Here is a 25,409-nt window from a genome sequence, read left to right on the forward strand (position 1 = left end):
CCGAACATGCAAACCACCAGGAGACATGAAAGCAACATTGTTTTCATGTCACAAGAGTTTAGCAAGAGATTTCTAGTTCAATGCAAAAATACTTGCCTTAAGCTTCTCTAATTCTTCTTCTCTGGTGATTATGTTTAGGCTTTTGGGATTGCTTCTCAGCTAGCAGCCACTATGCCATCCCTGCCATGTTTTCCAGCTACTTTCATTCCTGTCCAGTTCCCATCACAAAATTGTTCTCAAGCTGAGAGCCTGGAATTCTCACAGACGTCTCCCTTGGCAATGTGCTCTGCTTGGCAAAGCAGGTGCCCGGAGTTCATGCCAAATGAGAGCAGTTCAGAAATCTCAGGAGAACACGTGCAGCTTTCAGGTTCAGGTGATCAAAAAGTGCTGGAAAGGAAATCTGAACCTAAGTCTATTGTGCAACTCCTGTGAATTTTTTGCTTTGCTAGTAATTCTAACTGATTTTATTTCAGGTCAGGGGAAGGTGCTTTGTTTTTATGGTGACTTGTAATAAAAAAACATTTAATGTATTGTAAACTTGATTTTTCTTACTTCTCTAATCACTGTTATCCTGCCTCTCACTGTCATCCTGAGTCCCTTCTCATCTGCTTCCTGAGAGAAGTTGTACCTTGCAGATAAAAATGGAGAAGTCGTTGCATTGGGAAAGCTAAGTTGCATGAAGTAAGGAATGTGTTATATTTAGGGGAAAAAGCATAAGTAGGATGTGGCTATAGCTTTCAAAGGTGTGAGAACATGTTTCTGTAGCTACGAGGGCTTGCTCTCTGTCAGCAATCTTGGTTTTTCTCACACTCATATATAGTTGCATCACTGAGAGTTTAAAACAATTTAAGCTCCTACTTGGTATCTTCTCTCGGCTACACTTTGCCAGCCTTGTCTTCTGTGGGAAAATACCAAAGGGTAAGAAAGTATAAAAGAGTAATTTGCAAGAAATCAAAAGCTGATTTCAAAGTGAGGGGAAAAGAAGCGGAAAGAAGTGGGAATAAACAGCTTAAAAGGGAAGAGAATATAAATGTCATCCAGACATGCATCTTGGATTCTTTTGAACTTCTATAGTGAGACCTGAGTGATACTGTGAGCCACTCCCATAGTACAATTGAAATTTTAATTTCATATTCTTCAGGTACTCTCACTGAAAGAGTCTGGTCTCCTCCTTGCCCCTGGAACTATTATTTTCTTGCTGGTTTACACCAAACTTGGATCCATTGCCCAGTGAAGTCTGCAGTAGAACTTCAGAAATACTTCTGACAGTACAAATGAAGGGGGTGGGGAGGTAGTCTGTGGGTGGATGAATAATTGAATCACAGAATGACAGAACCACAGAACAGTTAGGGTTGAAACCCCTGCCACAGCAGGGTCACTTTAAGCAGGTGACACTGGAAGTCACCCAGGTGGCTTTTGAATATCTCCAGAGAGGGAGACCCCATGACCTCCCTGAGCAGCCTGTTCCAGTGCTCTGCCATGCTCAGTCTACAGAAGAGTTAAGGTGGAACTTCTTGTATTTATATCCATTACTATCTGTCCTGACTCTGGGCACCATGGAAAAGAGTCTTGCCACCATCCTCTGGGCACCAGCCTATGATATACTTGTATTTATTGATGAGGCCCCCTCTCATTCTCCTCCAGACTAAAGAGGTCCAGCTCCTGCAATTTCTCCTCATAAGAGAGATGCTCCTGACCCCTCATTGCCTTTGTGACCCCCCTGCTGCACCCTCACCAGTTAATCCTTGTCTTTCTTAAACTGTGGAGACCACAGTTGAACACAGTGCCCCAGATGTGGCCTCACCAGGGCTGAGTAGAGGGGGAGGATCACCTCCCTCAACGTGCTGACAACGCCGTTCCCGATGCACCCCAGGATCTCATCGGCCCTCCTGGCCTCAAAGACACTTCTGGCTCATGGTCAGCTTGCCAATGACTGGTCATCCACCTGTCATCCCACATCCTCCTCAGCAGAGCTGCTCTCTAGGTCAGTCCCCAGCCTGTGCTGGTACTTGGGGCTATTCCTCCCCAGGTGCAGGACCTGCACTTGTCCTTGTTGAACCTCATTAGGTTTTTCTCTGTCCAGCTCTTCAGCCTATCAAGGTCCCATGGAATGGCAGCACAGCCTTCAGGTGGATCAGGCATTCCCCCCAATTTTGGGTCATCAGCAAACTTGTTTAGGGTACTTCCTATCCCTTCATCCAGGCTGCTGACAAAGAGGGTGAATAAGACTGGACAGCAGGAATCTGACAGCAGGTGTGTGCTAGGACAGGGAGAGGTATGACTGCTTTTTGCTGAAGGCAGTGCCGACTTCAACATGCCTTGTGTGTGAAACTAAGGCTTGAGTGTGCAGAGGCCTTATAATATCAGGGTAACTTCCAGCTGGATCTGATCAGTGCATTGTCTTTGAAATACGCTTCAGCTGAATTTGCACTTGAGGACTGGGCTAGCTGACGCCTCTCCAACAGTTGTGGTGAGTCTGTGTTTTTATTGCTGGAAACACAAACATGAGCATATCAACAGTTTTCTCAACTTTTCACATTCTTATTTAAAGGGATAAAAACTGAGCCATTGCTTCAGTCTACAGAGAGCCCCACAAAAAACCTTTCCAGACAAAATTCTCAAGAGGAGAGGAGAAGGGAAGAGAAAAGAGAGGAGAAGGGAAGAGAAAAGAGAAGAGAAGGGAAGAGGAGAATTACACAGATACCTGGACACCTTGCTCTTGCCCTGCATGGGAAGAACTAGTGGAAAGTTAAAGAGGCTGGGCACCTCTCCTATAAAAACATTCTGGAGGTGGCATAGACCCCCATGTGAGAGCTGTGAGAAGGGACACGTGGGTTCTGCATCTCTTGTTGCTGTCAACCTGCTGTGTCACCTCTGTCATATTCTGGTTCAGGGCAGGTGAGAAGGTTGCAGAAAGAGCACTGCTTGTCTGCTATGGGACTGGAGATGTTTGGGGATATTTGGTGTGCAGCTGGGAAAGACTGAGGGATGAATGTAAAATTTGTATTCCTGTTGTTGGACCAGAAAGTCCTTCCAGTGTGTTGCAGAGGACTTCAATAGCACTGGCTGTATTTACATGATGAAGTGAGTTACATAATTCCTGCTGCAGCGACAGTGTGTGGTACAAATGAGCAAATAAATGCTTTTTGCTCCAGTTGTCAGCCCTAACTTGACCTAAAAGAGCAACTTACCACTAATTGACCCTCAGAAGAAAAATTAATTGGAGTAGAACCTGGCTTCTTCTGGTGAGCATAGCCAGTAAGCTTCAACAGGAAGATGCACACATTTGCAATTTTGTGCAATTGAATAGAGAATGCCTAGTTAGAAACTCTCATGTGTACAAATACTGATTATTAAACTGTTTAATGAACTGGCTTGCAAGTCACATAATTATAGACACTCAAGTTGTTCAGTACTGTCAAGCACTGCCTTCACTTCCATGTTCTGTAGTGAACACATTAAGCAAGCACTACAAATCTCTATAGGCAGGGAACACTTGTCTTGCCATTTATCCTTTCCATGATTTCAGCACTGGATTTGAAGATCAGAGGTATCTTTTTTTTTCCACAGGTTGCATCCTTCCACCTACTTAATTCAATTGTATTCTCTAAAATGTTTTCAAAAATCAAAGCCTTGCGTGTTGTTGAAAATACAAATATTTTTAATTATTTTAGGATGTTTATATTTCATTTATTCTTTCTGTAAAGGCTTTGTTTACATTGCCCTTTTAACTGCTGCTTAGAGAGCAGTCAATTAAAATAAAGGAGTTTTTCTGAAACTTTTTCTGCTGCTAAAGAAGAACAAAGAGAACAACTAAAGGAGGAGATTTCTTCATCTCACTTTGACATGGAGGGGAAGATGAAGACCAGAAATATAAGGCCAGGTGAGAAATTATCTTAGTCATTCAAGCTAAGAACATTTTCCTTGATGGCATTCCTCTTTGTGTTATATATGCAACAAAATAGCTTTCCTTTGCTTGAGAGTGGCAGGTGTGCATGGCAAAAATTGTGCAGGTCTATGGCCTGGCAGCTGATCTACTTCTCTGTGTTGGGAAGCTAGTCCAGCCCATATAGATGAACTGGTTTTGTAACTGTGATCTTCAAAGCATAGAAGTAAGGCAAAAGTTGGCAGGGAGAGATAAAATCTACTGATATGCCATCACTTCTGCTGTGGCCATCAGTTTATGATGGCAGCTCATTCATCCCTGTCTTGGCTGTGCCAAGGCAAATTTTTGCAAGCCTATATATTGAACAGGGCAGTGAAAATTGTTAGAATTATTAAAATTATCTGGAGTTAATTGTTAAAATTATCTGGAGAGAGGAGAAAGGTAGCATTTAACTTGGATCACTCTTCTGATCTGGTTCATTACTACACTGCAAAAGGACACTGTGGGATGCTCACAACGGGCAAGAATGGGTGGGCTGGCACTGGTGATGGAAAAAGTACTCAGAGTTGTTATCTTTCCTCAGCTGATGTGGAGAGAAGCAGCAGGTGTTTGGCATACTGAGCCTTCCATCAAGTATAAAAAAGAAGCAGCAAACTTCTAGGAAAGCAGAAGTTCTAAGAAAACAGACTGAGAACAAATATCATGAGAATTTTTGTGTTTTAACCATATGGGAGTTGGACAGAGAAGGAAGACAGGGACCTTCAGAGCAGAAGGCTGAGAAGATGTGGCAGGACCACATGCATGTCTGGGCAAGAGGCCCTGCCCATGTATGCCTTTTTGTATCAGCAGTGAGCTTCTCAAGTCTGTCACCTCAAGTCTCAGTCACCCCTACTTGTTGTGCTTTGGTTCACATTGCGGTGTTATCATGAGCCGCGTGAAACTAAAGCACACAATGTTCTCCAGCTCTTTATGACATTTTCACTATGGCACCAGGCTATATTTGGTTTGAAGCAAGCTTCACTGAAATGAGTATTATCTAATGTTGAGTCCTCTTTAGCAAGAGTTTTCCCTACAATTCTAATACTATTAGCTCATGGTGTGACAATAGATACAGATGACAAATTTTGACAAATGAAAAGGTCATCCTTAGTACAGTGATGCCGGGTAGAGATGGGGTGCAGGAAGGACAGTGATGTGCTGCACAACCAGCACTTCTATTAACCCTAGAGTTTTTTAATATTTAGTAGAAATTGGTAAAAAGTGACTAAATTAAGGCTCAAGCACATTTCCTTTGAAATATGTTCCTAATGCAGTATGTTTACTGTGCTTCATTTTGAGCCAGGCTTCAATCTGACCCTCTACAACATTGTAGACATTATTTTTTTTTTCTACTCTATCGCTCTTCACCATATGATTCAAGCCACTCTGTCAGAGAGATGGTGAGTTCTTTGTGATTGTCATCAACTCTAGTCTGGAGAAAATTAATGAAATGTTTTTCCTTTTGACTGTTTTTTGCCTATTTCTAAGGACAGACTGATATCAGCCAAAAAAATGTTGCTTGCTGAAAATATAATTAATGCTTGGTGTAGACAGGATGTTTTAAAGTAAGAGTTAGACTCACACAATATGGAGATTTTACTAACGAGCTTCACATTTTCAAAAGAATTGCAGAGACCATATACAGTTCTAAATTCCGTATCACCTCCATACAAATTATCAAAAGAAAACTAACTTGAGAATGTTACAAATAAGTACCTTCTTGTTCCTTGCCTAGGCAAATCACACCAGCAACTGGTATTAGACAGAAGACTTCTGAAAATTTTGTTGAAGAGCAGACAATCATCTCATGGAAAAACAGCAGAAAGAGCAAAAGGTACTGTTGCCATCCGTGCATTCACTTTGTTTTTTGACAAATTCTCACAGACAGAGATATTGTGTGGGCTCTGTTTTGGCTCATTACATGGTATCACATTTTTCCACTGTTCTTTCATGTGATGTTGGAAGATTTTTCCCCAAAGTGAAAACAAAAAAGGCTGTATTATTCATTCACAATCCATTCCCCTATGATTTCCCACTGGATTCTTCTATTTCCACCTATTTTCTGGGTCATAGTTTGTGCCCAGGTCTCAAGACACTTAGTTAAATTAGACATCAAGGTTGACTACGTTTGCTCCATAATAACTGGTCTCTTGTGTGCCACTCCTGTGAGAATGGGGATGTTTCCAAACACAGATTTTGTACAAAGGTCAAGCACAGTGAGAGTGTTCTGTTTTTTTGCCATGGTTACAGTTTGAGATGAGCTTATGCCTGAGACCTCTAGGTGTCAGACTCAGCATTTGGTTTGGCTTGATGACTTAGAAGATGCTTGGAAGGTGTGTTTCATCACTCAGAAATCTTCTCTGTGTCTCCCTGGCAAAGTAACATCTCAAACTGATGCAGCTATGTATTTCTGTGTCACATTGTAAAAACCACTGGAACTTCCCATGAAAACAAAGAAGGACAGGACTGTTCTCATCTTCTATCATATAGACATTTAGCACCATCTTAACCCTTTGATTCTACTAATGAATGAGGGAATGGAGGCACCACATAGCAACTGCTTCTCAAAAGGTGCTTCTTGCCCATTCCCTGAAATGTCAAGGCTGTTTGTTATGTACTCGGTTACTCACTTATACCCAGGGTCTTTCAGACCTCTGGTGTCTCAGTTTTTTTGGCTGTTGTAAATATCTTCTTTTTCTGGAGAATTTTTCTATCTGTGATTGTCAGGATTTAATTTTTATCTTCTTCCAGAGCAAGCCAAAAATAACACCTCGAAATGTTTTTCTGAAATGAAGAGAGGGCATGACAAGGCTCAGAAAACTTAAACATAAGCCTTTAAAAGAGGACAGCAAGCATTCCAGAAGAGCTGGTTTAAATTGCTGGGGTCATTTCTCCCAGTCTGGCCAAGTGAACAGAGGCACACAGCAGCCAGGAGAATGCTCTCAGCTAAATCTGCAGGTCAATAGCTCCATGCAGTTGGATACACATGAAAAAAAGTCAGACTGTGCTTTAGCTGACAGGGAGATAAAGGCTAAGACTGACTATGAAACAAAAGTAGTTGAGCAAAGTGCAGAAGAAAAAGAAGTGACTGGGGGAGATGAAGACTCAAAGGAAAATCTTGGTGATTCACTCCAGAGAAGACAGCCTGAAATCCTGCAACCATGTCCCAAAACAGTGACAGACACAAACATACGAGTAGGTGAGGAAATGGAGACTCATCACACGAATCCTCTAGAAAAAACAGACAAAACTGCTGGAAGAGCTGTGGAGGGTACTCTGCAAAAGGACCTAGGTAGGGTGGATCATCCTCTGAAAGGTCATCTCATAGAGGGAGCAAAAGAATCCCCTTGGAAGCCATACAAAGGTATTATCTACTCCAGGATGTAGATGCAGATCACATCAAGAAGGCAGAGTGCAGGTCCTGCATTCACACAGGATCAGAAGTGGGTTCAGGTCTGCCTACAGGAAGTTGTTTTGGGAAGCCAGAACTTGGAAAGCAACAGGCAAATCCATGCTGGGTTTAAGATGGCCAATGACAAGATAGTAAAAATTACATGTAGCTCGCCTGAAGCTGTGGAGAAGGGAAGCTCGTCCTCAACCTTGCTGTAAGAGTGGCAAAGGAAAGGAACAGTTGCTTCAACATGGCAAGTTGCATCTTTCTCCTGTGACTCAAGCTGCTTACCCCCAAAAAGGGGTGATGACCCCAAATCTCACCATGCTCAATATCTCTCCCAGCATGTGCCTCAGGGAGTAGATCACACTGATAGACATTTGGATCTTTCTGATGGTGATTATGGTAGCAATAAACCCAGTGAAACAGAAAGAAATCTCTGTGAGGAAATACAGCAGATCACCACCAAGAGAACAAGATATTCTAGCAATTTCATGTCAACAAGATGTCTCCTGCAGCACACACAGCAGTGATTTTAGTATTGGAGCTGTTGGTCTGAAAGGTAGCATGGCTCACTCTTCTTTTCAGCACCCCTTATTTCATCTCACAAGATTGAAAAGGAGAGACCATGAGCCTGAGTCAAAGAATGGGAACAGGGCCAGCAGAGTTAGAAGTCTAGATCTGCCATCTTCAAGAGGGGCTCATGAGATTCCTGCTTTCAAAATTAAAGAAACCCCTGAAGTGGAGGAACTACAGAAAAAACTGTTTGCAGACACATTAGGTAAGAACTACCCAAAGTGTTGGTTTGTGTTTATTTTTCATTGGGGAAAAATTTTTGTCTTGGATTTAAGACTCATTCCTCCTGTGCTCCCTAACTATATGCCCACCTTTGTCAGTATTTTTCAGACCTAAACTGGAGAAAACAGAGAAGAGGGAAGAGATACATTTACAAGCTCCTTGTTTTTCTTACTTCTCCATCATCAGTAGTCATTCTTCCTATGTCTTTTGGTTGAGGTGCACTTTCAGGTGCAGACTTTTAATTCCATGAAATGGGTGCAATGTTCAATGAAACCCTGAACTGAGGGGTAGAATTCCCTGTAGCTAGATATGATTCACCCCTTGACAGTGAAATATTCACATTTTCTATTTAACTTCCTCAGAGATAATATATGTGACTTTTTAAAAAATGGGTAAATTATCTCTCAAATTTGCACGCTTTTCTCCTAAGACACAGAAAGCCTCAAATCAGAGACAATGCTATAACTTCCTAAGAATAGCTTCACTCAGTTTTTCCTTAATGCGGTCCCAGCTTTTTGGTCAATCAAATTTTCTCACCTTTGAACCCAGTGATCTTACTTCTGGTAATGAAACGGTATCCTGCTTCAGCAAGCTTTAGTCCATTTTATTAAACAGATTCTTGATTTTTCTTAGTTTCCACTGAAACTAAGAAATCCAGTCCCACACATTGACTCCTCATCTTAAACCTATTGGCTTTCTTTTTAAGTTACATCAATCAGAATAAGTTTTCCTGTCTGCAACAATCACCAGGGCAGTAATATTCACTTCTGATGGCTCTCAATTGCTCTGTCACAATCTACTAAACACACACTATTCTCCATGTCAGACTGCTGCTAAAAACGGTTCCTGAGGCCTCTTTGAAACTTACATTCGTATTAAAGTTGAACCGTCAGGTGGCATTCACATTCCTAAAAAGGAATTCAGCCACTGACACTAATATACACCCAAATCTGTTTCACTTGCTTGATTTGTAGGGCTTGGATAGCACTACTAAGACCTATGGTGGGTGGAATACTTGCATAATTAGGAAAAATACATTAATTCTTTTTGATAGATTAAGCAATTAAGCTCACTGCACTTAAGCAGCCTGTGGTTTTAAAAACATAACGAGGGTTCATAAATATTCACAAAGTTCTGTGTATTATCATAGATACCTGTCCAGAGGAAACCCAGAACACTCTTAGCAGAGGATTAGAGGCTGACATATACCACAGAAGAACCCCTTCACTGACCATGGTGATAGAGGAACATGAAGAAGCAAGGCATTTTTGCAGGTAGATCTGTATAGGCAAGAAACCGATTTGTGTGTGCAGTGAGGAAAATATTTCTTTCAGAATCCTTAAAATCAGGCTGCTAAATTCTTACTTATCAGCTAACTTCTTTCCAGGGGCACCTGTGTTCTTTTCAAACTGAAGCACTTATTTAGCCATTTAGATAAAAAGTAAAGCACCTCATTGAAGGAGGCCAGCTCTCAAAATGCTTGTACAGTTGGGGTCTAAAGCTGAGTAATGCCAAATGCTTCACATAATTTGCTGAACATCTTTGAATTACAGTGAAAGCAGTAAGAATTCAGGCTATTTTTTAATATGATCTGGCCACTGATAAACTTCTCACATTCTCATAGGGTAGCACATATTTCTGAGGCTAACAAAAAATGTAGAGCACACATCAATGCCAACAGCATTCTTATTTCAGAAATACTAATCTTTAGACCAGACTGAGGTCTAAATATATGTGGTTCAAACATATATAATTTATATGTGTTTGTCACCATATAAATTAAGAAGTTGAAAATTCAAGTGAGTTGTTTTTGTAATTTCTAATTATTAAATGCTGTGGAAGTTTTAGTTTGGTTTGGTTTTTGTTTACATCTTCATAGAAGAAAAAGAATTTCTTAGCACAAAATCCCTGCAATGAATAATTTTGGAAATCTGGGGTTCATAATGGAAGTACCTTCACAACACTAACTAATTGTAGGCTGTACAAATGCCTCTAATAAAAATTGAGCTTTCTTAAAATCAAATCAAACACGAATTTTTAATGTGATGAAATCTGTCAGAAATTAGTAGATACTATCTACTATAAACACAGTAGAGATTCTTTTCGTCCTTGCATTTCAAATTTAGTTCTTGACAGGTATGAAATTAGCATAGTTTATTGATTTTCATTTTTTGATATATTATGCAAAGTAAGAAATTAACTTTTCAGATCTGCTTGTCCATTCTTCTTCATTTCAAAGATGATGGGAATAGTGCAAAAGGCTATTTTGCTTTTACAGGTTTGTATCATTTTCTCCTATAGCTGCCTTTCAGCAAAATTCTTTCACTGTCTAAAAAAATTAATGGTTTCATTAAAGATCATTTTTGGATCTCTAGTTGACCATGGTAGGTGTTCCAGATGTGAGTATTTGTGGATTTGGCAATTCATGAAACTGCTAATGAAATTAGGTACTGCTTTTACTTTTACTGCTGTAAATTTTGACTGTGGAGTGATGTACTGGTGCATAAATACTGCAGTGCCAAATTCTGCCAGCATTATATTTTCTGCCTGCTGACCATGCCGCCTTACCAACGCAATTACTTTGACCTTTTCATAACAATGCATATTTTAAAAAAAGCTTGCATGGATTTATTCATGTCATTAGCCATAGTAGCCCCTAGCATTTCCACACAGATGTTTATCCAAAAATGCCTGCCCAGTATAACGTGCGCATCCTTTCACTCACTTTTTCTAATTTATGAGCTAAAACTAATTGCAAAAGGCCGCTTATCCTCCCTGGCTGTGTTGGCCTTGTCCTCATTTATGCAATCCATGAATCTGCTTTGCATTTTTAAATCAGTAAACCTATTAGGAACACAAGATGACTGCTCATTGATATCACTTGTGCTCGCTGGAAGCAATGAAAATCCTCCTCAGAGCAGCACGACATGCCCCAACCTGCCCAAACCTATTCCTTTGTTTCCAAGCACTTTGTTTCCAGACCTTTCCAGGCAAAAGTGATATTAGCAAGAGGGTGAAACCAGTTGGGATGTAGTGTGTTTTTTGTATCTGGTGCCTAAGAGAGCCTGGACAGTGCTCAAGGCATCAGCCTGTGGCTCCACACCCGCAGCACTGAGGTTGTTCTGCTGGCTCTTGGTGTCAACCAGAGAATTCTGTGATGGTTGTTTGCTTGTTCCTCCAACAAGTGCAGCTTTGCCATTTTTAATGCACGTTTTCCTTATAGCATGGAATCTGCGTGCTTTCTGGACCAACGACAGCAGCCAGCGTGATGGAGGTTGGTTTATTTTTTCCCACCTGCATCTCACTGAAAAACTTTTTCTTGGAAAAAATACTTTTGTTTCATGTATGTTCTTGCCTCACAGGCAGCCCTGCCTCAGTTTGCCTCATGCAGAGGTCTGCCTGGCACACAAGCAAGAATTCCAGATTGTGCAAAGTGCTTAGCCTCTTCTAAATGTATTTTCTATCTGTGTTCTGCACCTAGCTGCTATTTGTAATTTATGGCTGGGTTATGGACTGTTTGTCAGCAGCTCCAAAGAAGTGTTGCAAGTGCTCCTGGTAACCCTGGGTATTGCACTTCCTCAGGGCAGGGCCTGTTTTCTAGCCTTGACTTAACACAGTACTGTTCAGCCTGCAGTGAAAAGAATTATACACGGATCTTGCATCTTGTTTTTGTTGTTGTCCATTGTACTTCAGAGAACAGGTCTGGATATGGAGGAGTGGTAGGCTGGACATAACCACACAGGGGCTCTATTTGCTCATTCAATTTGATTATTTTGAGGAGAATTTATACTTGACTGTTGCTGAGGCTTTCACCATCATGCTTTTAACCAGAATACTAAGCAAGCTTATTTAGAAAACAACAACAACCACAACATTAGATAATTAATTAAAAAGAGTAGCAGTGTATAGGGAATTTGTTTTTCTCTTAGTATCTGTGGGAACTTTCACATTTTACTCCTGAGGTGCTAAACTCGATTTCTGAGAGGGAAACATGAGGTCATGGTTGCCTCCTGTACTTCATGTCTCTTTTTGAGTAATGTTGGAGGACAGATAGTGGCTGTAGGTCATGAAGGGAGTTGGAAGTTCACTTTTTATTTGTTAGCCGGAAGCCCACAAATAATTTCATGTCAAATTAAAAATTAACTAGGAAGTTAGATCACAGTCATATAAATAAGCTCTGTTTGAGGATATGTAAAGATTTGTATTCTTCCTCTGAGTGTTAAGTGCATTTCCAGATCAGTCACATCTTGAGCCATTGAGTTTGAAGGCAAAACCTCTTCTGGACAGCCACCTTTAACTCCTGGAGCATATTTACCTGTGGAAAGTAAATATTTAATCCCATTTCATTCATGTCCATGGCTAATCTGATTTGTAGTAATGATTGGGCAGATGAAAATACGGCCCAGCCCCCAGCTTTACATGACTGCAGAGCTTCACAGTTACACTGACAGATAACAGGAGGCTGTGCCTTCTACAGGCCTGCCCTAATTTAGCTATCTGAATACAAAACATATTTAAAAGCCTCTAAGTTCATGGTCATTACATTGTAAAAAATTTCCATTACAATTCTTTCCAGCTGCTAAATAGAACACATTTTGCAGCTGAACAGATGCGCGAGTGCTCCCAGGGAGGAAGTACCTTGATTTTGACAAGTGCTGGTAACTGGTTGCCACTCTCAGCAGTATCAGCATATAAGGGACATGCCCAAGGCCTCCAAAGATCATACCCAAAGAATGTGCATTTGGAGACAGTCCTTCATTGCAGTCTCATATGCCAATTTTGTACTCTTTGTTTATCTTTTGATCAGAACACGAACAGACCAGCTCGAGACTGTCAGGAGCCAGGAGCTGACTCACCCTTTGGAATACAATAGAGATCAAGCTCACTTACTGCAGAAAGAAACAAATTGCCCAGAGCAAGTTCAAAGGAACAGCTAGAGTCACTGGTGAACATGTGAATTTAGAAGAAATGCAAGTAAGCTATCTTCTGTAGGATAAATATGCAGTTCTTATCAATTAATATCTTTCCATACAAGCATCCTATGTTTTTACCTGAATCTTTCCATTCACTACATATGGCAAATTATTCATGCCAGTTCTTTAGGATGGTTAGGTCTACTTCTTTTAGCTGGAGACCTACTTCTTATAGATGGTTAGTCAAGATTTTAGTTTTAATAAGATACTGCTTTGGTTTGTGTTTTAAATATACATCTCTTTCTTTTGTATAAGAAAAAAATATAGGTTGTGCCTACCATTTTTTAAGGAAGTAAAAATGTTCCCATGTTTCTCTTACTTCCTTGTACTGATTTGCTCAGCTGAGCTGACTCTTGAAAAATTTCCAACTCCTGCATAGTGAACTTACCTACTTGTAAATATTCGGACTCATTGTGCCAAGTGCAACATGCTTAATAGCCACCATTCTCATTCCTGTGCTGAGTATTTTTTATTATATATTTTCTTTAAATTATCCTGATCTTTGGCTTTGAGGTATTTTTATGATATCTAGCCCTGTGTCTAACAATCCAACATGCCTAATAACATCCTCCAGTCATTTATTATGGTTTCTTCTAAATTCTTTTAGGGGATTCTTTCTTTTAAAAGCTTCTATTTCAGACTTCTTAGTGATAAAATAATCTCTGAACACTTGTGGCCATTATTCCTATTAAAAACAGCTAGACATAATATGACTTGAGGCAATTTTCTAAAATAATCACTGATAAACAGAAAAAAAGTGGTGAGCCATGTGAAACCAATAACAGAGATGGGGCAGCTGAAAGAAAAATTTTTATAAAATGAAAGAATAAGCAATGGTAAAGCTCAGAAATGTATTGAAAAGTGTTCTGCTGCAAAAGGATGTTTAAACCAAAATGATATATTTGACAGCAAACTGACAATTTAAATTACTTTCACAATCAGAAAAGTTTCAGAACAAGTAAAATAGGCGACATAGTACTTTCTTCAAAATTTCTGTACATTATTTTTCATTTGTACATTTTTGAGCTACATATTTTTGGACCATACACACAGTGAATGTTTTCTCCCTATGTTCCATATTTTTCTAGATGTAGCATTTACAACAGGGAATGTTTAAGTAAGGCTGTTTTAGTATTTTGCTTAAAAATATTTTTAATGTACTCTCTGCACAATATTTTAAAATACCATTTTTCTTTCCACCTGGAATTAGAAAAAGAAAATTAGAATTTATGCTAGGGAATAGTTGTGTTTCTTGACTACGCCTAGCTCTAGAGATGAAATTTGATAGAATTTTTTTAATTTTTTGTTCCCACCTGAAAAACATTATGGGTGCAAGTTCAAAAATTTAATTTTCCACAAAACAAATCCAAAATAATTTTGGAGTTATTTATCTCTGTCATTGCCAACTTCAGATGTTCGCTGCTTCCAGAACATGGCTGGAGGATGCGCCAGATTCAGAGTGGGCAGCTCACAGCTGAGAAAGGAATGTGAACAGGAAACAAGTGGGCAGACACACAAGTGAAGGGAAAGTGAGAAAGGGTTGCGTTTGACAAATGGTTGTCTACAGAGCACACTGCACATTTCTAGCTCAACTCCAGCAATGCTCTGTTTGCACTATCCAGCATAAAAGCCCTGAAGGGAAAGGACTCTGTGTTTGCATCAGCATGGGTGAGAGAAGAAGGGAGAAGACAAAAATAATGGAGATGGATGTATATGGAAATGTCCTCTTCAAATTTCATTCCCTTCACTTTCAATTCAGTTGAAAATTATGTCTTTGCAATCCCCTGCTGTTTGTAAGAAGGATCTAACTATTCCTGTGCCATTTTCACCACATGAAGATCTGATTACCTGACATTCTTGTCATTAAAATCTACCTTGTATTATAGCCTTTTCTTAAAGACATTGACATATAATGCTGATTCATTGCATGATTAGTTTGAATTTCATGATTTTCTTCAGCACAGACTTGTCTCTGCTCTGCTCAGTTTGTAACAATTAGTTTGTTTTAAGTATAGGAGTTTACAAAGTAGTATTTTTTTTTGTTTGGGGTCTTTTTTCTTTGTTGAAATAATTTCAAATGGGATTTTTTTTTTCCTTTTTTTTCTTTTTTTTTCATACCTTAATACTGTAGACTTTTGAGCAGAACAAAAGGCTCCATGCTTGCTTCTGGATATGTAAGGTGGGCATGCCTAGCTCAAAACAGGCAATGACGCGACACACTCTTATTTTTTCACTGATAGATATTAAAACAGCAGATTGCAGGTCTGCAGGAGGAGTTCAGGAGAACTGAATCCTAGTGGCATGCTGCCTACAGCAAGCTGAGAGACCAGGTTGAGTTGCTGACCAGGCAGAACATGGAGCTTCAAGATGAGCTCAGAGTTTCAGAACATCAGAGGCAGAGAGCAGAAAAAAACCCCAAAGATATGAATTTCATGGTCAGAACATCAGAGACCCTGGTACTGGAAGATACTCTCTGTTTAATACTGTTTGAAAAATTCAGTAGTTTTCTTTTGGGCTGGATGTGTGAGTACTGTCCCTCCACTTCTGCCATTCTTAGCCCACTTTGGGGAGAGTCAGTTCTACAGTGAGCTGTGTTAAAATACACTTTCTTTGTGGTCCTCTTCCACCTAGCCTTTTAATCCAGGAGGTGTGCAGCTTTACAGGTGATACAGCCAGCCTGTCACAGGCACTTTGGTCAGATGTATCCTTCCACTAACTAGGAAGGGAGACTAGATAACTAATTTATTTTCAGTGCCTAAATTCAAGCTTCCTAAAAAACCTCCTGAAGATAATTCTACCCTTTATATATGTAGTGCCATTTACCTTTTTATTAAAACATCTCTTCATCTTGGAAAAAATATAGTTGGACCTTCTGTTAAATCTTAGTTCTTATTTAATGGTGTAAGCATTCTGGAAGGGAACACCATCAGTGGCCTGCCTTACAGAGGCACAAGTTAGGTTCTTGAATAGGATTTACACTGGGATGGCGCAGGAGGGATAAACAGGGTGGAAAATATAACTGGATAATGTAAATATCTTTGCTAATCTCTGGAAATCAAAATTATTTAGTCACAGGTTTACTGAGTGTCTCACAATTGTTTTGTTCAGTATTTCACTTGTTCAATGTACTTATAGGGTATTATTTGTTCCATTAGTGTATAACTGAGTAACTTCTTGTGAGGGAGTTGAAGGAAATGAAAGTTACTCAGTCTTTACACAGGGGACAGCAAGTTTTGGTGAAATTAAATGGTTTGAGCTAGAATTCAAAAAAACCCTGAAATTCCAGTAGAGTGAGTCATTTCATTTCCTTGTGTGTATTCAAGGGAGAAAAATACATGCTTTGAGAGATTAGTTTCATCCTATGTGTGTCAAGGAAACTAGAAAAAATAATTATCTCCTTGATGGTGTAGTCTGATGAGATGAACCCTACTCTTCCACAGAATGGCTGAACCTAGAAGAAAATAAAATTGAGCATTTTCTCTTAGGCATTTGCTTAATTTTCACATCTAATTTCTAGTAAGGTATCTTTTAAAAATTTTAGAACCACCAACAATCCTGTCCTTTGCTTTATTGGAATGAAGAAGTTTTTTGTCTCTATTTTTATCTGATTGTAATGTACTTGTCAATGAGGTTTTTTTCACCTAACACTTAAATTTCATTGAAAATATAATTTAAAGTTAAATTTCACTTTATTTTTACTTTTCCCAAACCTGCTTGCTCTTATGACTCATCCTTTTATAGATTGTGAAGGTCAGGGAAAAAAAAAAAATTAGACACAAGTACAAAATTAAGATACATAAAAATTCCAATAGAAGCAAGGATGAGAAAAAGCTAATTGACTTCTGCTGTTGGCCAGATTTCTGCTTTAGTTCTACCACTTTGCTGATGTAAAACTGCTACTCAAGACACTGAATATTTTTGTTGTGTGAAAGTAATACTAGGATACTCTATATCAAGATGCTAGGATGGTACATTGTTTTTATCTGATACTGGGAACTTCCAGTCCCTAGCAAAACAACATGTGGAATTTCATTAATTGTGTTTAAATATCATATTTTTTTAAAAAGAAAATGGCTTTAAATTTGAGTCAGATGGCTTTGAAGGCTTTTTGATTTTACTAGTTGTGACCTGAACTTAAATGTACATATTTATAGCAAATTCTCCACTAGGTTGCCAAAGCTATTCTGCAAGGGACAGAATCCTCATCCAAACCAGAAGAAAGTTCATGGAGAGATAATCACAAGAGCCACAGCATCTCTCACATGGTGCTGAAGACATCCTTGCAAAAACACTTTCCTAGAAATGTGAATAGTAAAGTATGCATCCCTATTGCCAGTAGTCACTTTTCCAGAGTTTCAAACATGTATTTCAGACAACATTCTTTGGAATCAAAGTTTCTGCAAATGAAAGTGTGTATAAGCATGATCACGTTTTCTTGCTTGTGCATAATTCTACAGGAATTGTAGATTTTCTCCTGTTTTGCAGTAGCAGTAGAAAAAACTATTTCCCCCCCTCTTTTCTAAACATTACAGAACTGTGTGTGGTTTTCAATGAGTTTTCCAAACTTGTTGCACCTGCTACTCCACAGGCTGATTTTACAGGGAATCCACTTGCCTTGGCAAACCATAAATTTATTTTGTTCTGCCATTCAAGGCTTTACTTGCCAATATGTAACAATGTCCTTCTCCCAGTTAAACTCAGCGGGAAAACCACTTAGATTTTTACAAATTGTGACAAGTTAGCTCAGTATGTCCAGTGAGATGCTTGTTTCTGGCAGGTGTGTCCATGACTGTTCCTCCACAGCCAGCTTACCACATTTCTAACACATCTCACTCTTTAGGATTTAAATATCTAAATATGTCTTTGTGTTTTTCTTTCTCTTGTCTTTGTATTTCTTGCTTCATATCATGGGAACCTTGGATATTACAAGTCCCTTTTCTTACTTTGCTCAGATTTGGTTGAAATCTATGCTTTGATCAAGTGTACAGTCTCTCTGAAATTCATCTTCTCTACTGGAAACTATTCCTTTGGCTAAAGGAAAACTTAGATTAGCCAATACACTCTGGTCTCTGCCTGTACAGGGACTGAAATAAAATGCAAAAGATATCAGATGAGAAAGGAGGCAACTGTTACACTATAGTGTGCCTGACAGTGTGTGTTTGAAAGTCACTAGACAGTAACTTCAGTGAATTCTATACAGTGCCAGATATGAAAAGAGATATTGATAATTTCCTCCTATGGCACACAGCCACGTGCAATAAAAGTTGTGACTTCAGCAACAGTTTTGAGAAGGGGGAAGCTGAGGACAGCAGACTTTTGGGCTCACCGCTCTCTGAGCTTTCACCATCTAGCCAGGATTGGATCCAGTCCAACTGGAATCCAGCACAAGCATGAGCTAGACTGGTGGGCATAGTGCCCAGATGTCCTGAGTGAACTCTAAAATGTTTGACAGAGACACATGCTCTTTATCTGATCTGATGGCACAGGAAAACTCTACAGTGAATAGAATGGCCGTCAATTTTTTGACTCTAGAATTGAAGTCTCAAGTAAATGGAAGATTAAACAGAAGCCAAAAATTCATATCATAGTGATAGATCTGAACATGGTGAGTCGTTAGTATTCTCATTGCATCTGAGCTATTTTGATAGCAGGTAGATGCTTTCCCTCACAGATCCTGTCAATCTGGATAATTCTGAATTTTGGATATGGATAAAACTAACTGTCATACTATTTCTATCCAAAATTGAGAAACTGAGCACAAGAACACATCAAAGTGAATGGGATAACCTTGAGCAACAGAGGGATTGCCAGGTATAGGAATGAGCTGAACAGGGAAGTGGTGGAATCACCATCCTTGGCACTGTTCAAAAAAATGTGTGGACTTTCCACTTTGGGAGTGGTTTAGTGGTGGACTTGACAGTTCTGTGTCAATGACTGGAATTGTTGATCTGAGAGACTTTTGCAACCTAAAATATTTTATGGTTCTAGGATTGGAAGGAGACATGCATGTCTTCTATAACGTATGTAAATTAAAGCTAGCTTGGACTGGTGAGTTTAATCAGCTACAGCCAAGAGGGCAAAAGAATTGCCATCTGACTTATTTTTGTCAAAGCTAATAGAATTTGAGGATATGCACAAAAACAGTTGGTGAGCAAGCCTGAGTAATGATCAATACAGGTTAAAGATACAAACTTTTTGTAAGCATGACTTTATGAAGTAAAAAAACAAACAAACATATCCAAGAGATGTTCTACATCTCTGAAAAAGATGTGTTCTGGTTGGATATAATACTTTTAAGGATGATCTCTATTTGTAGTGTAACATGACCTAGCTGGTGAGGAACTGTCCAATTCAACTTGTGCTTTAGTGAGACAAGAAAAATGTCAATTTTAACTGCACATCGTCATGATTACTTCAGACTATGAAAGAATTAACAGATGGGCCGAAATAGTTTATTTATTAATTATCAATATTTACTAACATGGATTCTCTGAAAACAACTTGATTTCTGAATGCAGGTCTAGCAAGAACAAGTTGCCAGTTTCCTGCCCAACATGAAGCTATGGATAGATGTTCATGATGAGAAAACATGAAGTCATTTGCCTGGCAGGCTTGGAAGTGGGAGGAGGAAAGGAGAATTCCACTGAAAGGTAAACTGATAGCATTTCTTAATGTTTCATCCAAGGTCAAATATGCTTATTTCTAATCTTAGATGGATTTTTCTGTCTAATCTTGCAAGGGATTTTGATGACCTTTGAGCATGTTCTTTCCTTGCCTATGAATTTTCTTCCTGACAAACTACCAGCTCTGAAGTAGGGAAAGTCTGTGAATATGTGGACAGATTTCAAAGCATTTGAACTTCACTGCTTTATCTGTGAGTACTTGTTGCTTTTTCTCAACTTTTTGATTTTTTAGGGGGACTGTGAACTCGACATGGCACAAACTATGATATTTGAAGGTAATAAGAGATCCTTATTTATGAGAATTGACAAGTGAGAGATTTCTGGGACAATCTGATGAAGAACTGCAGGTATTATCAGCTGGGAGGCAAAAGCTCATTAGAAAATGTAACACATAATTGTTGAGCATGAAGATACAGGAGAATATATTTTTAGAACTCCTGTGGTCTAGGTGGACACTCAGTAAAAATACCTCCTCTTGTTCTCCACTGCCTTCCTGATAGCATAGATCTGTAGGACTAGAGGAATTTCAAGAGGTACCTGCTTTTGCCAAGAGCAGGATCAGTGTCGCTGGTGGCAATTCCAACTGTGCTTCACTAGCTCCCATGATGAAGATACAGAATGAACCGTCTGCATGTTCATTATGAAGTCAAGTTTCATAACTAAGCTACACCTCCTTTGTTGTCACTGGCTGATCTGGTGATTAATTTTTTTTATGTTTTCTGTAAAGATTAGAAAAAAATTATCTACCTTGTGCATGTTGGTACACTGCTTCTTCCTCTAATTCTCTAGCCCCTTTGCATCAAGGGTCTGCATTTACTGGCCATTCATATATTTCCAATGAAGAAAACTGAGATAATTTGATGGCTTTGTTTATGAAAGTGATGGAATTGAGAGAATTTTTATCAATATCCCAGTCACATGTGATTAGTCTAAATGCTTTGTATCTGAATTTCTTAAAAAGTGCAGAGAAAATCTGCAGTGGTTGCCTGGTATATAGTGATGGCTCTGAATTTTCAAATGATTTCTTAGAATGACATTCCTCTGAATGAAAACAGAGACTAGTGATACATGTAAGCCTGTCTGGATTCTTTTGACAATATTGCTTTAAAAATAGGTATGCTAGTGTATGCAATGTATAAAAAATGAAATCTGGCTTTTACGATGGCATATGTAACAAGCTGAAATACTAACACTGTTCTGCGTGGATGCTCCTTCAGTTGAATTGCCTGATATATCTCATCATGTTCATGGAAATTGGCTCCATCTTGCCACAAAATATCTTCTATTTACAGGTCTTATGTAAGGTTTTTAAAAGCTTGAATTGCAGCGTTCTTTCTATAATAAATCACAAGGAAAACAAATGCTGCCGCACCCCAGTGTCTTGTGAAGCTGATGAATATTTCAGTTGCTGTGGCCCTATTGGCACTTTCTGAAGGTGGTGAGCCAGCTGGCTCAAAACTAACCAGGCAGCAAAAAAAATAGTTCATCTCTGCCTGATTCTCCTCAATGAACCTGGTCAATTCCCCTCTGTAGCTGCTGATGCCTCATAAAGGAGGGACTGGGAACATGTGGCTGGGGACAGAAAAAAAGGAGTGAGACTCCAGAAATCAAGATGAAATTGGTTTGAGCTGCTGTGAAACTGCTCCAATGGCTTTTCAAGTTCTTTTAAATTATTGGGCAGTTTAAGTCTTGAGATATTTAGCAAAGAAATGATGGATTATGTGCTCTTTCCTTCTGCCCCTCTGCAATTTCTGAGCTAATATCTCTTCATCAGAAATAGTCTTAAAGGTCCTTCATTCTATATCATTTGTCTCAAGCTGAAGACCCAGGCATATTTTGACTGTTTGCCCATTCACTTTTATTTGAAAACCTGATTACGTTTGGAGAACACAGGCATATCTGCAGAATCTGCCTGCAGAAAATATAAAATACATTCTTTTTAACAATAAATTTCTATTCATTTTTGTACCTTTTAGCAACCTTGTCTGAAAGAGATAATCAGTTGCCTTTCTCCTGCTGAGAACTGTTTTATGCTTGGAGGAAATAATTAGCCTTATGAAATCCTACAGTTTTCTGGTGTTGCAATAGGATTGCTTTCTTCTAAGCACACAGTAAATTGTAATGTAATTTATTAATATAAATAGGACATCACCATCCACAGCAGCAGCAGATACCCTAAATTTCATTGAGCATATGTGGGAACTCTAGATTTTCCTAAATTTTTAACCACTTAGTGATGCACCCATTGTAGGAGGATTTTTAATTCTATTTGAAGAAGTTTTTATTAACTTAATACAAATGTATTTACACCTTTTAGGGCATAAATAGTTATGTGCAAAAAGCTGATCCTTTGAGATCAGGGACAAAGGAATATCAAGAAGAGAAAACATCCAACTGCTCCACTGGTAGAAGCAGAACACCAGCTGGCAGGAGGACCCTTCATCAGGGAAGATTGATGCCTTTTGAGCCAGACTAAGTAAGTCAGCAGCAAGGTCTATTTAAACTGCTTTTATGTTCTTTTTATTATATAATTCAGAATCCGTTTTGGGATCCTGATGTACACATGGTTGCTGCTTGGCCTTTTTTCCTTGGAACTGCATATTTTTTTTGTAACCCTAATTATCTAAGAGACTGTTCGTACATTGAATTATTTAGATATCTGCAGGCCAGAGTGTGGGTGGATGCTTTGAAACCTGACCCCATTGTCTCGGAAAAAGTTCAGGAGGGATCACATGCACCACAAACTGGGGCACTGCATGGGCCAGTGGTTCTCCCAGTGAGGCCAGGAGCTTGGAGAACCAGGGGCAGCTCATGGAGTCCAGCAGGGCTCTGCCTATTCCACAGCCCCAGCCAGGGAGGAGGGCAGGCTGGGTGTGGAAGGGAGGGCCAGACTAGAATTCCAATTGTCAAAGCCCATAGTGATGAGACAGACCCGGAGTCATGACAGGAAGTCATCCCATGGGTCAGGGCTGGGATTTGGATCAGTGAGGTGCACGGCCAGGCGCAGACATTACGGCAATGCAATCCACCATGGAGCAAATAGAGCACAGCTCCCAGGAGAAGGGATGGGGTAAGTGCAGGGACTTGGCCCTGTCTGAGGCTTCTTCCAGCTCTTCCATCCTCCCTTCTTTCTCTGCAACAGTCTGAACCATCTTAGACCACTGTACAATATCCACACACAGACAGCTAAACTCGTAGGAAGGAGAAGTGTAGGGCATGCTCTTGTCATATCACTGATAGATCCCATATTGAAGTGAAGCACGACTGTAAGCCAGGGCCTCTCCATTTTTCTTCAGGTTGTGCACAACCCTCGTCTGCTGGAGGAAGATATAATGGTAGGAAATCACCTGGAGCTTACATCTGAATGGCTGTTTTAAGGAGCCCAGCTCATCTTCCTGTGTAAAAGGTAAGATCTGTGGAAACCTCCTGCCTGCTTAAAGTGGTCTGCAAATGACTTGGAGAAACTGGTCCCCAACTCCTGACTCATAGAGAATGTGAGTCACTAAAACACATCTATGATTCTTAGAAGCATTATTATTTAGAAATATGCTGCCACCTACTTACTCACTGAGTTTGTTATCCCAGAGCTTCAAGAGGTGGGAGAAGGGATGTGGACTGCATTTCATTTTGGTCCAGGACAAAGCACCTTTGGGAGGATGGACAAGTCCTTAGCAGACCTTACCAGTGTAAGAAGAAATGTTCTGCAAGACTCTGAGAGCTGGCGTCTCTAAAAAGCCTGAGATAAGTATTGAAACGTTATTCAGCAATTTTCATGTGCTTTCAGTGACATCTTTTTTTCTTTGATTTTCCTTACAGGGACACCTTTGCCCATTTCATATAGCTCAGAAGTCACATTCCTCTCACATAACCACAGGAATGACACTTACAGATTTGCACCCTGCAAAAACAATGGAAAAACAGTTATTTCACCATGCAATTCTATGAAATAGAGTTACAGTGAGTCTGTGGTCTTTGTATTCATGAACAGCATGCTAACTCCCATCCATTGCCAGTGATACTTTCCTGGCTTTATTTTTTGCCTTTACTCATTATATAAGTGCGGTCTTTAAAACAACATTGCAATGGCTTTCAAATTATAGGCTAGATTTCTTTATCAATGCATTTCTGCACAACTGTTGAACATTAATAAATTTATGTTGTTGGTTAACATTTTAATTTTGTCTCAGGAAGAAGCAGCTCTTAAAAAGACAGAAATGTTGCTACGAGCTCAGAATAAAGTGTCTTTTGTGACCACACACAAGAGAATGGCATAACTGCACGTGACAACAAAGTATCTACCGACAGTCCTCCTGTTTTTCTGGATGTTGAAGCAAAGGTTTGAGCTACTTAAAATTCTGGTTCTTACATGAGCAGCAACTGTGTCCTTTCCATCTATGAGAAGAAATAAAACATACTAAGAAAAATAAAGTATTCTGTTCCCACTTCCTATGCTGTGCAGTAGACAGCTTTAGAGACAGATCTGGCAACTTTGAGCATGGTGTTTATAGTTATTTACTGAAGCATATCATTGCCCTGTGGGGAGCAGTTCTCCCTATTCCTTCAGATCCCATAATTCAAAATTCACCACATCTTCAAACTGTAATTAACATTAGCTCATAACTGCCCTGGATGCTGTGTGCCAGATGTCACTTGACTTAAGGCTTCTTTTACACTGCCAGACTGCAAAGAGCATTTATGGTAATGGTAAATGGGAATTATAGCATCCGGAATAGCCCTTAGTTACATTGTGGCTAACAGCTAAGAGCCATGTAATTTGTTTTGGAGGAGTGACTCTAGCTAATACAAGTACCATTCTTAGTAAATTTGTAATCCAATATGAAGAGATAATTCTGCTCTCTGTTCCTGTGTCCATTCTCTCCGTTTTGTACAGCATAATTTTGCCAGAATGCACTTTTATCACCTCATTTTTGGACTTCCGTTTTTCTATCTTTTGCTTTGCAAATGCAAGAGATCTGGAATTAATGTGCAACATTTCTAGTTACAAATAAAATATGAAAATTCATTGCAAATACAAGGCAATACCAGAAAGAAGAGAATCTTTCCCCTGTGTGTGAAAGTAAATAATTTTTCCACAGCTGTTTTAAGTTAAACTATGTATTTTAAACCAATTCTGTTTATAGAGCACAGACATTGAGATTTTCATAATATAGCCCCCAAAGTCAATATTAGAAAATCAATGTTAGAAAATCAAGCAAGGAGGAAGCATGGGAAAGAAGTGCAGGAAAAAATAGTGTCATGATGGAAAGTTAAGAGGAAATAGTGTTGTTGGTTTTTTTGGGTTTTTTTGGGTTTTTTTGGTTTTTTTTTTTTTTTTTTTTTTGGCTGGGAGTTGTTCCCTTTTTCATGAAAATTCTGATAATATTGGAACAATATGACAAAGCTGTAGCGCATCTTCTGGTTGCCTTCCTCTTCAAACTTCACCAAAAGAATTATACTATGGGATTTGATTTATCCTGAACAGGAGCAACTGCTACAGTAACACCAGGAAAAACAAGCCAGGCTATGCTGGGTATGAAGTAATCTCTGATGAGTGCCTCTTTGTAGAAGGGCATATTAATGGCATTATTGTCAATATTGTCAATATGTCAATAAGAAGTCTCAAGCAAATTTTTAGGTCC

The 25,409-nt window shown here is 39.3% G+C and overlaps 1 pseudogene; it reads left to right on the plus strand.

Moving 5' to 3' along the window:
- Positions 1–279: 279 nt before the first annotated feature.
- Positions 280–25,409, plus strand: part of LOC120750014 (centromere protein J-like) — a 28,176-nt pseudogene continuing 3,046 nt past the window's right edge.

Source organism: Hirundo rustica, chromosome 3 (assembly GCF_015227805.2).
Source record: "Hirundo rustica isolate bHirRus1 chromosome 3, bHirRus1.pri.v3, whole genome shotgun sequence".
Lineage (NCBI taxonomy): Eukaryota > Metazoa > Chordata > Aves > Passeriformes > Hirundinidae > Hirundo > Hirundo rustica.